Source organism: Myzus persicae, unplaced genomic scaffold (genome assembly GCF_001856785.1).
Source record: "Myzus persicae strain clone G006 unplaced genomic scaffold, MPER_G0061.0, whole genome shotgun sequence".
In the NCBI taxonomy this organism is placed as follows: Eukaryota; Metazoa; Arthropoda; class Insecta; order Hemiptera; family Aphididae; genus Myzus; species Myzus persicae.
In genome coordinates this window covers 17,313-33,080 of record NW_019104034.1, presented here as the reverse complement: position 1 = coordinate 33,080, position 15,768 = coordinate 17,313, and positions in this window count along the sequence as shown.

Below are 15,768 nucleotides of genomic sequence, written 5' to 3'. Positions count from 1 at the left end.
TATACTTTAACGAGTAGGGACCTACCTCTTGTATTATACAATATTTAAAAAACCCAGCAGAGGTGTGTTTTATTTTTTAAGTGTTTAAACTTTAAGAGCTTAATATTTGAAATTTTTTTAATAGTTTACTTTAATTTTTAAAAAATATTTTGGTAGTTTTAAGGTGCATAAAAAATGATACTATAAGTAAAAAATAATATTAAGTAAAAAATCATGTTATTTATAATATATATAATCAGGTTATTTTTTTTTAATGAGACCAAAAAAAACAAAATTAATTTTGTCGATAACTCGTTTTATTTACCTACAATTACCCTTTTTCTTTAATTCTTTTTTTGTTTTTTTTCCATCGCTTTTCAAAACTACTATTGATTTTCCCATTTTTATCTTTTGAATGCACCAACTAGATTTACTTTTTCACCTGAGGATATACTGAAGAGTGAAGTTGAAAAACAATTTTTTTCGACTACTTATCATATGTCACCTAACATATGGTACAAAAAGTTAAAAATCAATATTTTCCATGGTTCGCTCAGAATATAAAAATATTATGATATTTTAGGTAAAAAAAGGATATAGGGGCTTACATTATTTTATCTTTATTCTATATTTTACGTTGCACTGTATTCTTGAAAAATAAAGTTTCTCAAATGATTTATTTATATAAATGGTTTGTCAGCTTTTGTTCCAAAATAACGTGTAACATGCGGGAAAATATAAAGACCTCTTGTTCCGATCAAAATCTAAAAATAAAATTAGTTTGTAATCTTATATAATTTATAAATACCTATAATAAGAACGTTTGAACAAAACATGTCAAAACTAATAACTTTCTTTTATTTGAGGTTGCTTACTCTCACTTGCTTTACTCGACCAGCCAGCATCATATAGGTTTACTGTAGTATTTATAAATATGCTACATCATCAAATTTAAATCATAAATATCAGTAATTTTGATAGGAGCATTGCCACACAGTTTTTTTAATTTAATCAGTGCAAAATTGATTATTCCGTAGATGATTTCAGAAATAAATTCTATTTTGTTGTTAACGAAATTAGAGTATGGACGTTAAAAATAATAACAATATAATACGAAAAGCGTGTCGACTGTAATAAAAAAAAATAAAAATCATAAGTCATCAAACTTTCACTTATTTTATGGTGTATAGGCATATGGACTTAAACTAACCAATATCAGTCACTTTCGGATTGCTCGTAAAAAAGTACAACAAGCACACACACACCAGCTACATTATATTGTATAGGTACATATGGTACATAGACACTAGATATTCGTAGGTACACGCCCCCTCGGGGCACGTAATAATTCGGCGCTCACGTACGCATATCATCGGACCAAACTAGACCTTGTCGGCTGTGCGTCGGGCTGTTCCGTATATACATATGCATACTCTCATACGTATAACGTTTTATTATCATACAATATTTTCGGTTTATTCAATTATTATTAAATCCGATGGGCGGCGGCGGCGGTTTTTTATTATTATTATTATTATTATTATTACTATAATATCGTACACGATCCTGTCATAACATCGTCCGGCGTGCGCGCACACGTCAATGTGAGGCGGTCATGTAAGATACGAGAAGACTGCGACGACGACGGAATCTGTGGCGGCGGCCTGAAAATGTTAGAACAGTGCGCGTAAGAGAGTGAGAGAGAGAGAGAGAGAGAGCTGCTCCAGCGACCGCGGAGGACAGAGACGGCGAGCGCGTTTAAGGTGTTTGAAAAGTTGATCATAATAATTATCTCGTATACGCACGTAGGTACCCAATACCCGTGTAGAGGTACCTATATACCACGGGTTAGGTATACGTGTGTATAATATAATATCAAACGCGCCTGCAGTGAGTATCGGATTAATCGTACCATATTAGCATACGCCCTTCGCACCTGAGTCCACGTCATTATTGTCAAGCTCGTGTTTTTCATCATCATCATCATCATCATCATCATCAACATCTTCTTGTCATCGTCGTCGCGGTCTCCGTCGTCGTCATCGCATCAACGCGTCCGGGAAACCCGTGATTTTCTTGTCAGTGTTACACGCGGTCATTATCGCGACCCAACCAGTATACCACGTTTAGTGTACCACGTTTTTCTGTGCAGCCGCCGTGTAATATATACATACCTACCCATAATGCATTAGAAATATTAACAACACTGTTTAAGGTGTTCGTGCGAGTGATCGTGTGTTCCTGTACACAGGCCGCGGCGGTGTTGTTGTTATTAAAAACAAAATATCACGTCCGAGCGGATTTCTCTTGCTCGCGCGCCTCTCGTAAATGTGTGCATATTATATTGTATTTCGGATAAATATTTCGGTACGCCCCCGAAACAAAAAACAAAACAAAAAAAAAAAGATAGAAATAAAATCCGCGGGCTCGCGAGAAGAGTGTTTTTTTTTCGTTTTTAAATTAAAAATACGCGCACGGACAGGAATCCGACCCTCTTTCTGTATAAACACGTATAGACTCTTACGTGTACATACATGTATATATAGGTAATATAATGTGTAATATAATAAAATATATCGTTTTGCAACGTCGTTGGCTGCCTCTGTATAAAATGACGCACGTACCCATATAATATATAATGTATAACGTGAGTGTGCGCAGAGTGTGTGTGTATGTGTGTGAGTGTGTGAGTTTATTGATAGTGACAACCCGATTTTTAACAAGAACAAAAACGCCGTCTGCGACGGTCCATTAGAGATTGGGGTAAAAATGCCGTTTCTCCGGTTATAGGTCGGGATCGGAGAAATGAAACACACATATTATATGTGTGTGTGTGTGTGTGTGTAACAATATAATATAATACATGTATAAAAAAAAAAAATAATAATAATAAAATATATAACCTTGCGTATATGTGTCTACCTGTGTGCGGACACCCTAATTTACATGTGGGGTGCGCGAGATATTTATAACTGTTGATCTCGTATCGCCCCGGTGCGGGGGTTGAGAACGAACCAGACCCGCACCGCGCATACCCATATACCTTTCCCCGTGACGTTTATTATATATGTATAAGCGCACATATATGTATGTGGCAATAATATTCTCCTCGGGTCCTGATCTATTTCCAAAGATCAGATAACGCGCGTCCCCCTGTGCGTCTGAAGTCAAACAGAAACATATTTTATTTACAAGGGATTCGAGGGCGGAGTGGAATTCCATATAATAAAAAATAATATATATATGCAGCGGCAGCGGTGCAACAGCAACCGATGGCCCGTAAAAACCGTCTGGAGAAGAGATAGAAAGGAAAAAAAAATAATAATAATAATAACATTCGTATCACGGCGACCCTCTTATTTTTTTTTTTTTTTTGTTACCTGCATTATTTTTTACTCCCTTGACAGCCGTGAAAGTCTCCCGGACACTTTATCATACGATTTTGCCAAAAAGCCGTTTTTAAATAAAAGAACAAAACGAGAATACGTCCAACAGGTTTAATCGTATTATGTGCACTTTACAAAACGCCCCGTAATGGTAGCCAGACGTTGATGAGAATTTATGACTAAACCCTCCCACTACACGCCGCGTACATGTATAATATAATGTCTATAATGCGTCGTTGTATATACGCGTATATTCAATTTTGTTCGTTATTGTTGGTAATAATAATAATAATAATAATAATAAAAAACCATATAGGTACAAAAAATGCATCCATGTAAATGACTTGCGGAATCTACGAATAATTATGTAGAATGTATAAAAAAATATTTGTCCAAAGAACCTTAAATACATAATAATATTATATTATACCTACTATGTACCTATATAATATAGGTGTATCTGGGACCTGGGTTCACATGATATGTATGCCTCCACGCTCCACGACTATTTTGCTTTGCAACCATGATCGTGTATCGTTAAAATTAACGATTTAAATTGTATCGCACATAAAACAGAAACATATTTTAATAATAAGCTCTTGACTACACCTACATGGTAACATTCAACGAGGGCAGTTGTTCAATTTTCTTCGTGACACACAAACGGAATATTATTGTTATTATTGCAGCAACGGATCACATGATGCAGTTGACGAAACATTAATCTGATTTATGCGGATATACACAATAAACGTTCATTATAATATTATTATATATTATTTTGATATTTACGACCTTGGAACGACGTTATCTCAAGATTTCCATTTACAAATTTCTATTACTTCATGAATATTTTAGAACACACACAATATATTATTATGCACAACATACTATACATTTTAATACACGACTAATTGACGTTTCAATGTTTCCACCAGACATACAACTCTTAAGTGCCACAAAATAGTTATGATGATTATTTCGTAATCCAAATTAAATACTGACAATTATTTTCTTGTCTAAACTTGTAATAATATAGACAGTACATAAATCAAATGTAGTAAGTTTGGGTTTGAAATATGGTCTTAGTATGGACCATAGTAACCTGAAACGTTATAAGTAGTAATTTGTCTGAAATTTAACATATATTATAATGAATACATATATTAATGAGAACATCAATGTAATTTATGATCAATAATCCTTATTAAAAAAAAATCAGGAACATTCAAGAAACCATAATCTTATTAACTATGTAAATGTATATATTTTTTTAAAATTAATTTATATCTATTAAATTACCAGCTTACGTTTAAATTATAATAATATGTACTTATTATTTCTCAAAATGTATCATAACATTATTTATCAATTAAATGATTTCCTTTAAATATTTTAATTTACTCACTTTTTTGCACTTGATATAAATATAACCATATGAGTTTTGACCATTCCGTACAGTATTATTCTGTCCATGCTTGATTTATCGGTTACACCGCATAAATTCTCTTGAAGATAAATTAACGTTGTAGTAAACCAGAACCAATTTCGACTAACAATTTTTTTAAATCATACATTAAGTAAACCACATGCATGATATTATTGCATGTAATTATTTACAAACGCCAGTAATTATATGTATTTTAAAATTAGGTAATCGATAGTTTTACACTGAGTATAGGTGTATATGGAAATATTGTTCTATCTTTAGTAAACATTAAATATATTATAGCATATTATATTATGCGCATAAACCTCATTGACTACACAAGTTCAAGGTCCTAGTATGCGTCACTCTATAAGACAGCAGCGGAATAGATCACATTACTTGATAAGTTATATACTCAGATATTCTTTGCAATATGGAAAAAAATAATTAATAACTTAGCTCAGAAGTACAACCAGATGTCAATGGATTAATTTCATAACATAAATAAAATAGTATTATTGTAGTTCTTTCGCAATAGGGACGTACCTAGGTAAATATTATAATAAAACAAATTATAACAGTCATCTACTCGGCATTCGCGTCCAAGTGCAGATGTATCTAGATATTAAAAGTAGGTAATTAAGTTTATTTATTGTTGGTAATCAAGTAGAAATCGTGTGTAAAAAAGTGTAGACATTTGAATCGCTCTGTAAAATGTTTGATAAAACCAATCTATACACATTTAAGATAATTCATCTCTTCCTCGTCTCAGATTGATTATCAGTATTTACTTGTACAATATTCGAATTGCACCGAAGAATAATTTTAATTTAATCACAAAACATATTAATTTAGGTGTCTATATAGTATTTCAGCATAAATAATTATTATTTATTGTTATAAATTAAATAGGTATGTATTAAAATATTAAAATATAATATATTATAATAAAATTATTCGGAACAAAATTGAAACCAATATCGATTTAACTTTATAAAATGTTTTTTTATGAATTAAAAACGATTTCGTACAGGGAACACCAAGTAAATTTTTCATTTCTATACATTTCGTTATCCTCGTAGAGTAAAATGTATTATTCGGTTATTATTGCATTTTGTTGTATACTCGCTATAGACTCAATTGTTTACTACTAATTAAAAAGAAAGTTAACAAAAACGATGTTTCAATCTCTCGCGCACATCATCCAATCCTTGTAGTCAATTCAGAATCACAAAACTACGTGTACAATAATAACAATAAAGCCCATATGCTTCAATTCACATGTACAATGCTATTATGTATTACAATTCGTGATAATTTTTCAGGTCAAAAAGACGTGTGTAGTGATGGGTGCATCGTTTTCATTGTTGAAGAGCCTTCGAATAGAAACTATTCTCAGTGTGACATCGAAAACTCAATTGGAGTTCGGGAGCGCATTATTATACTTGGAAATATCGCAACAAATGTCAACTTATAAATGAGAAACCACGTAGATACAATTAATACCGACACACATATGGATTGCAATATATGGTACCTAGTATAAGTCATAATATTATATATGTCTATCTGATCATCGATCGTCGAGGTTTTGACAAATTATATTTTTACGAAGTAATTTCTCGCACCGTCCAAATAGCCGAAAACAATTATATTTTATGCATGTAGGCAATAATAATTAAAATATTATTATCTCGATGCTCAATCGTATTGGTAAATACTTACGGGCAGTGTACATCACCGTAATTGGTAATTATGTATATTATTTTATGTCTGTTGACTGTTACGTTTCGTTAGCTATTGTTTACCGTAAACCTAGAATATACATCGTTGTAATAATACGAATAGTTAATCTATAATAAATAAATGTAAGCTTATAGTGTCTACAGTCCGCAGTCATATATTATAATTTCGTCGATGTAACTAAAACCAAAACGAAATGTTTTGTTCGAGGTTGGAGTTGGTTTAAATTTAAATGATTAAAATCATAATTCAAAATATCTGTCAAATAATATGAACAATTAGCGAATGAGCAATCATTGTTTATCCGAGTGAATCAGATTTGCTAAATAGGTACGCTTGGTATATGAATGCATCACACGGCTTTAATATTATTTATTCAAAACGAATAACTGTTAGCTGGTAATTATAATAAAGTTGTATATATTTTTAAGCAACGAATTTAGTCCATTCAACCAACGATTTGCTGCTGCAGCTCAGCCTAAAAGCAGGTAGATAAATAAAAGTTAAAAGCAAATAACATGTTTTTTATATTATAATTTTTTTTTACGTTTCGACAAATTGTTATTTAAATGTTGCCCTCATAACTAAGTTTTTTACATTTTTTTACCATCGAATTGATTGATTGAAATTCATGTAATTTACATTCATTATATTTCATGTGTTCATATAATATTTAATATTATTTATACAGTTGTTATGTGTTATTTACTCTCTATCCACTATGTAGCTTCTATATTCTATAGAATACACTCAATATTATAACTACAACTTAAGACTAAACCTTATAAATCATTTTTAAATACATTATCGATATCATATCTACACAAATCACACCTACGACTCAATGAGAAAAATATTAATACAAAATAAATTTTTTTTTTACACAGTTAAATAATTGGAATCTATCCAGTCAACTTGAGGAATAGAGTGGTTTTCCAGATTTCGCAAACTCGGGAGAAAGCAGTTTGATAATTTATTTCCATTGGGATGCGAAGAATATTTTTCTGAGAGAGCCTACATATTAAATTATATTATACTTTAAATAGCTTATAACACTTTTAATACTGACTAAACTGTAGAATTATAGAGGAATATATTATTATAAGTAATCAGTTGACTATTTGATTCGATAATTCTAGTTCCGAAATAAACATTTTTGCAATAGGCAATAGACATGCAATTAACATTTGACAATACCTATTTTTTTAAATCGCTTGTCCTAATTAATGTAATAAATTTCAAATAAAGTTCACACACCAATGAAAGTATATTTTATTCGTATCGATAGAAATTTATTTAATTAGGGGGAGTAAAGTTATGATGACAGTACCACTATATAGGTAGATACTGAGAAAAAGTGCAGCAGAATACAACGATAAAAAAAAGTGGTTTCGTTTCGACTTCTCGTAGGTCATCAGCAGGACATCTTCAACTATTTAAAAATGCAGTCAAGAACAAATCTCTCGGTAAGAACACCGCAATAACAACATAGAGGCTATTAAATCGAATATCATCTATATTAACGTGTAGCCAATGTACTCAGAAAAAATACAGTTTTAATTTCTATATGATTTGATTCCATTGATTTACTGTTTTATTGTTTCCTTAAAGTTAATGAAGAATTTTTTCATTTCAAAGATAACACGATCAATTTAAAAATATTTTCTTTAGTTTGACAATAAAAATCTATCATCAAATCTTAACAAATTGATTCTACACCTTCCTTTTCTTTTATTCAAAAAAAAATATATACTTTAATTTATTTGTGCAGTTGTCTTAGAAACAACGAAATATATCTTATTTTTGAAGCATAGAAATTCTAACCTTAAATTAGTGAAAAATAGTATTTAAATTGTCAGCAAAATTAAACCAACACCATTATGGTGATATATTGCATATTTACATTCGATTTTTACATCAATGTTACTATCTTCTTATAGTCAATGTATCACAATGAATGTTTGCTAAAACAGCATTAGTTTTGAAACAGGGCATTAAAGGTTATGGTGTTAAAAAGACAATATCGCTCGGACACGAAACGCACTTAAAGTTGCAGCAGTACCCATCTCTGCACAGGGTCTTACCTGTTTGATGATACAATAATAACACACACACACACCCACACGCCTATAACAATCATATCGTATGCGGTCGAGATAAAGTGTGGCGAGTTATTATAAGGTTACAACCGCGTGACCAAGATAGTCTGTAAATATGTGTACCTATGTTATGTGTAATATATACCTACCTGTTTACGAACACGTTCTCGGGCATTAGAATTTTCTTTGGAAAAACGACGAGCGTGAGCGAAATACCGGGTTCTCGAGCTGCAGCCGGTATTTCACGACCCAGAGCGTATATGTATATTATATATAAGGACCTCATGTACATAGTAGGTCGTATGTATATACGTATATGTCATGTATATGCTTGTATGTAAACAATGCGACGACGGCACACTGCACAGACCGGTGTTTATATTATATACATATTATAATAATAATATACGCCGCGTGTACACCGTTCGGAAAAAAACTTTTATTATTATTATTATTTTACAATCATCATCTCTGTAACGCCGATGTGCACGGTATGAATTAATTTCGTTTGCGTGCCGCTTGTAGGTACCTAACTGTATATTGTATAATAGGTACATGTATATGTGTGTTTGTGTGTGCGCCGTATGTACAGGGTGTCTCTCCGCGAATGGCATACAAGAAAATAGGTCTCGGGAAAACGTTTTTAGTTTCATAAGTTGACAATTTAAATTATTTAAGTTTATAGACGGTTAAAAAGTTTAGCAACTAAAGTTTAGTAAGTTTTTACTTACTGCACGTATAAATAGGTACCTTTTTACTCAACACTACTCTATTTCTGGATATTTTTCATCCAGCTGGTCTTTTTATTCTATCCCCCCCCCCCCAAGTGTTTGCACTGAGTGTCCACGACACACGCTGTAGGCCAGCATGCAGTAGTCTTGACTAGAAACGTACAAGCCATGGATGTTTGAAATTCAAATGCGCGGCATTTAGTTGTTCGACTTTTGAAATATGAACACTAATAAATATTATTTTCTTTACTTACTAAAAAGTACAAATCAGCTGCAGTCTCTGTTATATTGTAGCGTTTTCGTACTAACTCAGAAAGATCACGCCTGAAAAATGGGTTATATATACTAATAGGCCTATCCCTCTACCCATCTTGTCCCTTGCGATGAGCGTTGTCACTCCCATGGCCGTGGTGGTCCCTGCCTTGAATTAGTATAATATTATGGTACCCTGCACACTCCTATACGCATGTGGTCGTATATTTCTAGCTATATCCTCATCTAGCCGAACTATGATCACTGCGGAGTTCTGGAAATCGTGTTGTCATATTGCCCCAAATTAGACCAGCTCGGACGCTCGGTTACCGGGCACACAGTTTTTCACAGTGTGTATGTCTTACCCTCGCATCGTATGCAATTGGACCCTCCCACCATCGGTGGTCTATACTAAAACCCCGCAGTTATTAGTAATAGTATGATTTCTTTCCCAGCACCTGCAGCTGTTTGGCATACCGCATACGACAAGATGATTCAATATTATAATTATCTAAGAAAGCGAATAAGGCTCCTGAGCACGTAGCAATACCATCTGCAAAAACGCTTAGACATACATATTTTTAATACCCTGTATACGGCTCACGGGCACACAATAATATTATAATATCGTTTCTGTGCGATGAGCTATTAATTTATAAATAAATATATATATATACACACATGCATATACACGCGGGTACGACTGCAACTTACATTATAGTAAACGAAAGAAGAGAGAGAGATGGAGATAATAATTTCCGAGTAACAACAGCGGCCGCAGTCTGCAGAAAAGTTGCGGAGCGACGCGAGTTTACAATCTGCATTTACATAATAATATTAAATATATATTTATACGAGTATATAAGGCGCATATACCCAATATTATAATAATGTACCCATACAGGTATATAATATAGTCGTTGTTTATCCTCTTCTGCTGCAGGTTTCGACGACGATATTACATTTTACATGTGCACGGTGCGTACGGCGTACCTATATATAGCTATAATAGCTGGCGTATAATATTATTATCGATTAATTATTACGTTTATTTTGCTCACAATTTGTTTTATGCGAATCGCCGGACCATAAAAAAAATATGTTTATTATATTACATACGTTATAAAGCAACGGACTCGCGCCCGTCCGCACGATTTTATACTCACAGTACAGCACACACACACACACACACACACACACACACACACACACACACTGCGCGTGTATAATATTATCATGTGTTATGTATATATCTCGTGTGATGAGAGAAGACTTAATTATTATTATATGCGTCGTCGTCTGTGCCCATAATATGTATATACTTATGGGGCACCTGCGCTCGGCTGTGTACGCGTGTACGGTGTTGTCTTTTAAACGAGACGATCGGTTAATTACGAGCTCTTCACTCTGGCGCAGCATCTTCTCAAAACGTGTACGACCGCGTATAGGTACCCACCATACCTGTAATATTGTACATTAACAGTTCGCATCGTTTTTATTATTCTAATTATAAAATTATAATTTATAATCGTATAAGTTTACAAAAAAGTGTTTTATTATTATTTTTTTTTTTTTTATTCGATCTTTTAATAACGAAAACATACGCACGGCCGGTTTAAAAATAAACATCGTTCGGACAACATGATAACAAATTGTGACGAGAATTTAAAGAAACATTATTCGTCTTACCTAATTATTGACATCTCAAAAATATAATATATTTTCTGAGACGCTTTTTGGTAACGACCGGACTAACTAATGCACAGGCCAGAAACGTCAATAGTTAAGGTGATGGCAACCTTTAACTGCAGAGGCCAATTTTAAAGTTGCAATGGAGTAATAAAGTTCATTTATTTTTTTAAACCTTATACCGCATTGTTGTCCGAAATTGATCTCCCAATCATAGAAAAATTATTAAAAAAGGGGCCAAAATATTTTTTTTGAAATTCCCTAGAACACAAAAAAAAAAATACTAAAAATACATTATCAATTTATCAATTATAAATTATTAAATTTTTTTTAACAATAAGTTCGAAATTTCGCAAAAAAAAAATTTTTTTCTTAGTAATATATTCTTCTATTTTCATTAAATCACAGCTGAAGTTGATAAACATTCTGGAGAATCCTTCAATGAAAAATGTAAAATAATCGAAAATGAGATATTACTTTCTAATGACTATATAGATATAATGTCGATACGGGATAATGATTAGAAAACAAATGGGTATGTCAAATGGGTATGTCTTACAGGATGTAGGTAACTACCTATATAGCTACACTGCACAGTTTTGAACAAAAATAAAATAGTACCTACATAAATAATTGAAAAATTAAGCTAAATAACGTGTTATGTTAATTTTTTCTATTCTAATTTTAATAAAATAACGAGTTGCAAAAAAAAATGCAAATAATACCGACTTACAAAAATTAGGAAAATGCAATGAAATCTGTAAAAATGACCTTCATTCCTAAATGATTGCCAAAATTAAAAAAATGCAAATTACAATTTGTACCACTGAATTATGCTTGGCATATTAATCAAATTACGATAATCGTAAAGAATCATTGAAAAAAAAAATAGGTAATGCGAATGCATCAATTATATTCAATTTAAACTGTTCGGGAAGAGAAAAAAACATTTCTTGTCTCTCACTCCAACTCCTTGATTCAAAGCTTATCAACTATATCTGATGTGAAATGCCTAGTAATCCTATGCTCAAATGGCATAGATACTATGTATATCATCAAACTATGACATAAATCAATTAATTTTAAAATAATAAATACAAACAAATATGAAGCGTCACCAATAATATGATATTCTTTGTTCGAACCGTAAAAAATACGATTGTCAGCCGTATAGTAATCAGCCTCATACTCTGTACTCTAGAGCTATTTTACGGATTGCGTTTCGTGTAAAATAAATGTAAAATACAACACAATGTTTCAAATTGCCGGGCCATATTATCATCATGGTACATGTTGTAATAAATGCGTCATTTGTGACTTCATATGCATCACCCGGATAATTTTTATTTGCACATCAAAACGATCGATTACGTTGAAAGAAAAAATAATATATACAATAGGTATAGCTGATAATATCGTGTATTATTGTATCCGTCAGAAACTCAAAAGCGAGATTTGGTTATTTTTTGACAACCGTCGGTTTTCGTGACAAATGCATGTTTACATTCGACATGATCGATAACGCGGTGTAGGCATCGGCCGCGATGGTGGAGTACGGTGTAAGGGGGGGGGGGGGGGGAGCGACGCGTCTGTCGACGACGAAGACCGTAGGGAATGACCGCAACACGCGTTTTTTTTTTTCGGAAAATTTCCCGCCGCGAGGAGTCAATAAAAAATCAAAAAAAAAAAAACACAAAACACAAAAAGAAAGAATATAAAAGAAAGAAAAGAAATACAAACCGTCACACAAGTGGAGTGCATTGTCGTCGCGTCGACCAGTCGGCGGGGATCGCTGGCGGCGCAGATGTCCCGTTATCAGTTTTTCGAATCCCGAAAAAAAAAAAACACACTACGTTCGACCGCGGGGTGCGAAATTTGTCAACAAAACCGTGAGGCCATCATCGTGATTTTCGTACGCCTTTCACACCGAACACGTTTCTGGTCGACTGGCCCGGGATAATGGGTGACGAGCGGCGTTGTTTGCTGCTGCGGGTGTGTATATCTGTGTATATGTATTGCGCACAATGATAAAAATAATATATAATATATATATATACACTTTTTATGGGTACATATTATGTTGAATACGTACGACGACCACGGCCGTGTTTATGCGACCGTTTTGCCTTTTGAACACAAAAATCGAAAATAATTCAAACATAATAATAAAAACCCCCGAAAAAAGGTATGTATATAAATCGCGCGTAAAAGCGTCGTACGCTGCTCGTGTGTGTGTGTGTGTGTGTGTGTGTGTGTGTGTGTGTGTCGTTGTCAAAATATCTCACATTATCCCCATTGTGTGTGTGCGTGTGTGGTGTACGCCTATATTATAGTCGGTCTCGCGTCGGTCTGTCCGTCCGTCCGTCGGTCGATAGGTCGGTCGGTCGGTCGGCCGGCTGCTGTTGCTGGTCCGCGAGACCCGCGCAATATTATCGCCCATAGGCCATCTCTGTTTAATAAAGTAGCTTTATTATACTGTATTGTAGACGTATATACACGTACTGTGCAGACGTTGTTGTGTTGCTGCCGGCTGGGTGATTTATTGCCCGTAAGTATAATAATCCGCATGCGGTCCCAAATGCAGAGAAGATATTATAACTGCACACACGCGCACCCACACGCACACACGCGCGAGCATAACCTTCGAAACAAATGGACCAATTAATAATTTATTATCGTTATAGATCGGTGTGCTATACGTTATAGCTGCGGTGCATTCATATACACGCCGATTTTGCCTCACGATCGTCGGATCGCGGGATGTGCTCGCGTCCCTGGAGCACCGAGGTTTAAGGCGCCCCATTCGTCATAGTCACCGTCGGCCGAAGTGTACAAATGTGTTCTGCGGCAGCCTCGATGAGTATTATTATATACACGTCCCTTATCCGTGTTCATGCTGCACGCTTGTTCCTATAAATGGTCGACAATCCATATTAATGATATAATATATTATTATATATCTACCAGATGCCTAGGAATGTGTACACCTACCTAATATACCTATACCGGGCCTTCCACTTAAAGTTAGGTTAGTATTTCGTAAATAGTGTTTGAAAATATTTGTTTTAGATAAGTTCAAGTCATAAAAAAAAGAAAAACCATTTTTCTACAGATACATTTTTTTTTATTCTACCTAGTACTGTTATCATTTTTTTAGAATATATTTTAAGATAAATTATGCATATTTATAATTATTTAAAGTTAATATGAGCTGAGTGAAGTGATACAGCCGGTACATGAGTTCCCCGAAAAATGTTGGTCCATCACTGCTCCGTTCATCTAAACTTAAAAATTAAGATACTTATAAGTTATAATACTATAATAGACTATATACATGTACGAAATTCAATTGTCATTCAAAAGAGTAAGAAACGTAAAAGCTGATTCAAGATGCAAATTGTAAAAAATATAATATTTTTCTAAATATGTTGATCTGTATAACTTCTCAAAATTATGTAAAAGAAATATTTTCAAAAACGTGAGTGTTTTCTGAGATAATAAGTGTCTTACTTTAAACGGATCACCCGGTATAGGTTTATTAAGACTAGTACTCAGAATGACAAAGAGAACCGAAGCGATCACAACCATTTTTAAGTTTTTCTTATCTTACACCCGGGCAAAGAAACTATGGTCGTCATACCCATACCCAACCTAATTATGTTATTCACAACTATAGTCAATAAAAAAACAACACAATTTTATAATGTGTATTAGAATAATAAAATAAAAAATAACTCGTGAGTTGTTCATAATTACATAATATTGTACGCCTCGAAAATTGGTGCATTGGCATAGTATTTATGGGCTAATAGATTTATTGTTAGAAATTAGTTTCAAGACAAAAAGAAAACATTTTTAAACATACATCTGCGTATATTGTAATTTTTTTTTAATTTTAAACACACATTTCTTAATTTTACAGATTTTTAGAGCATATTTGATGATTAATGATACTATAATTTTAAATGCTGTAAATTAAAATATATAATAGAAATTTATTTTGGGATATCTCAGTTTTTGCTATTTTTTTTTTTTTTTTGTTGCATGGTGTTTTTAAAATGAATAGTTGGAATAACACACCATTAATATAATATATTATTACCTACAGTATTGTACGATTTGCGTAATGGTTTTTCCATCTTTAATTTTTAATTGTTATACCTGTCACCTGTGATCATTATTTGTACAATTTTTAGAAGAAGAATTTTATTCAAGGAAATAACTCAAAGCTATTTATTAATTAATTAGGCTAAGTTGGAAATTATGATTTCAAAATGTACAACTGTTGAAATACTATAAGTATTATTTTGTAATTTTATAAGTTGAACTATAAATCTACATCAAATTAATTGAACTGTCCTAAAAATATTAACTCTGCTTATAGGTCTTCAAAAGACTTGTACTCATACAAATATTTGAGATGTAAAAGAATAAGCGCATATATTATTTTCGAATAAATG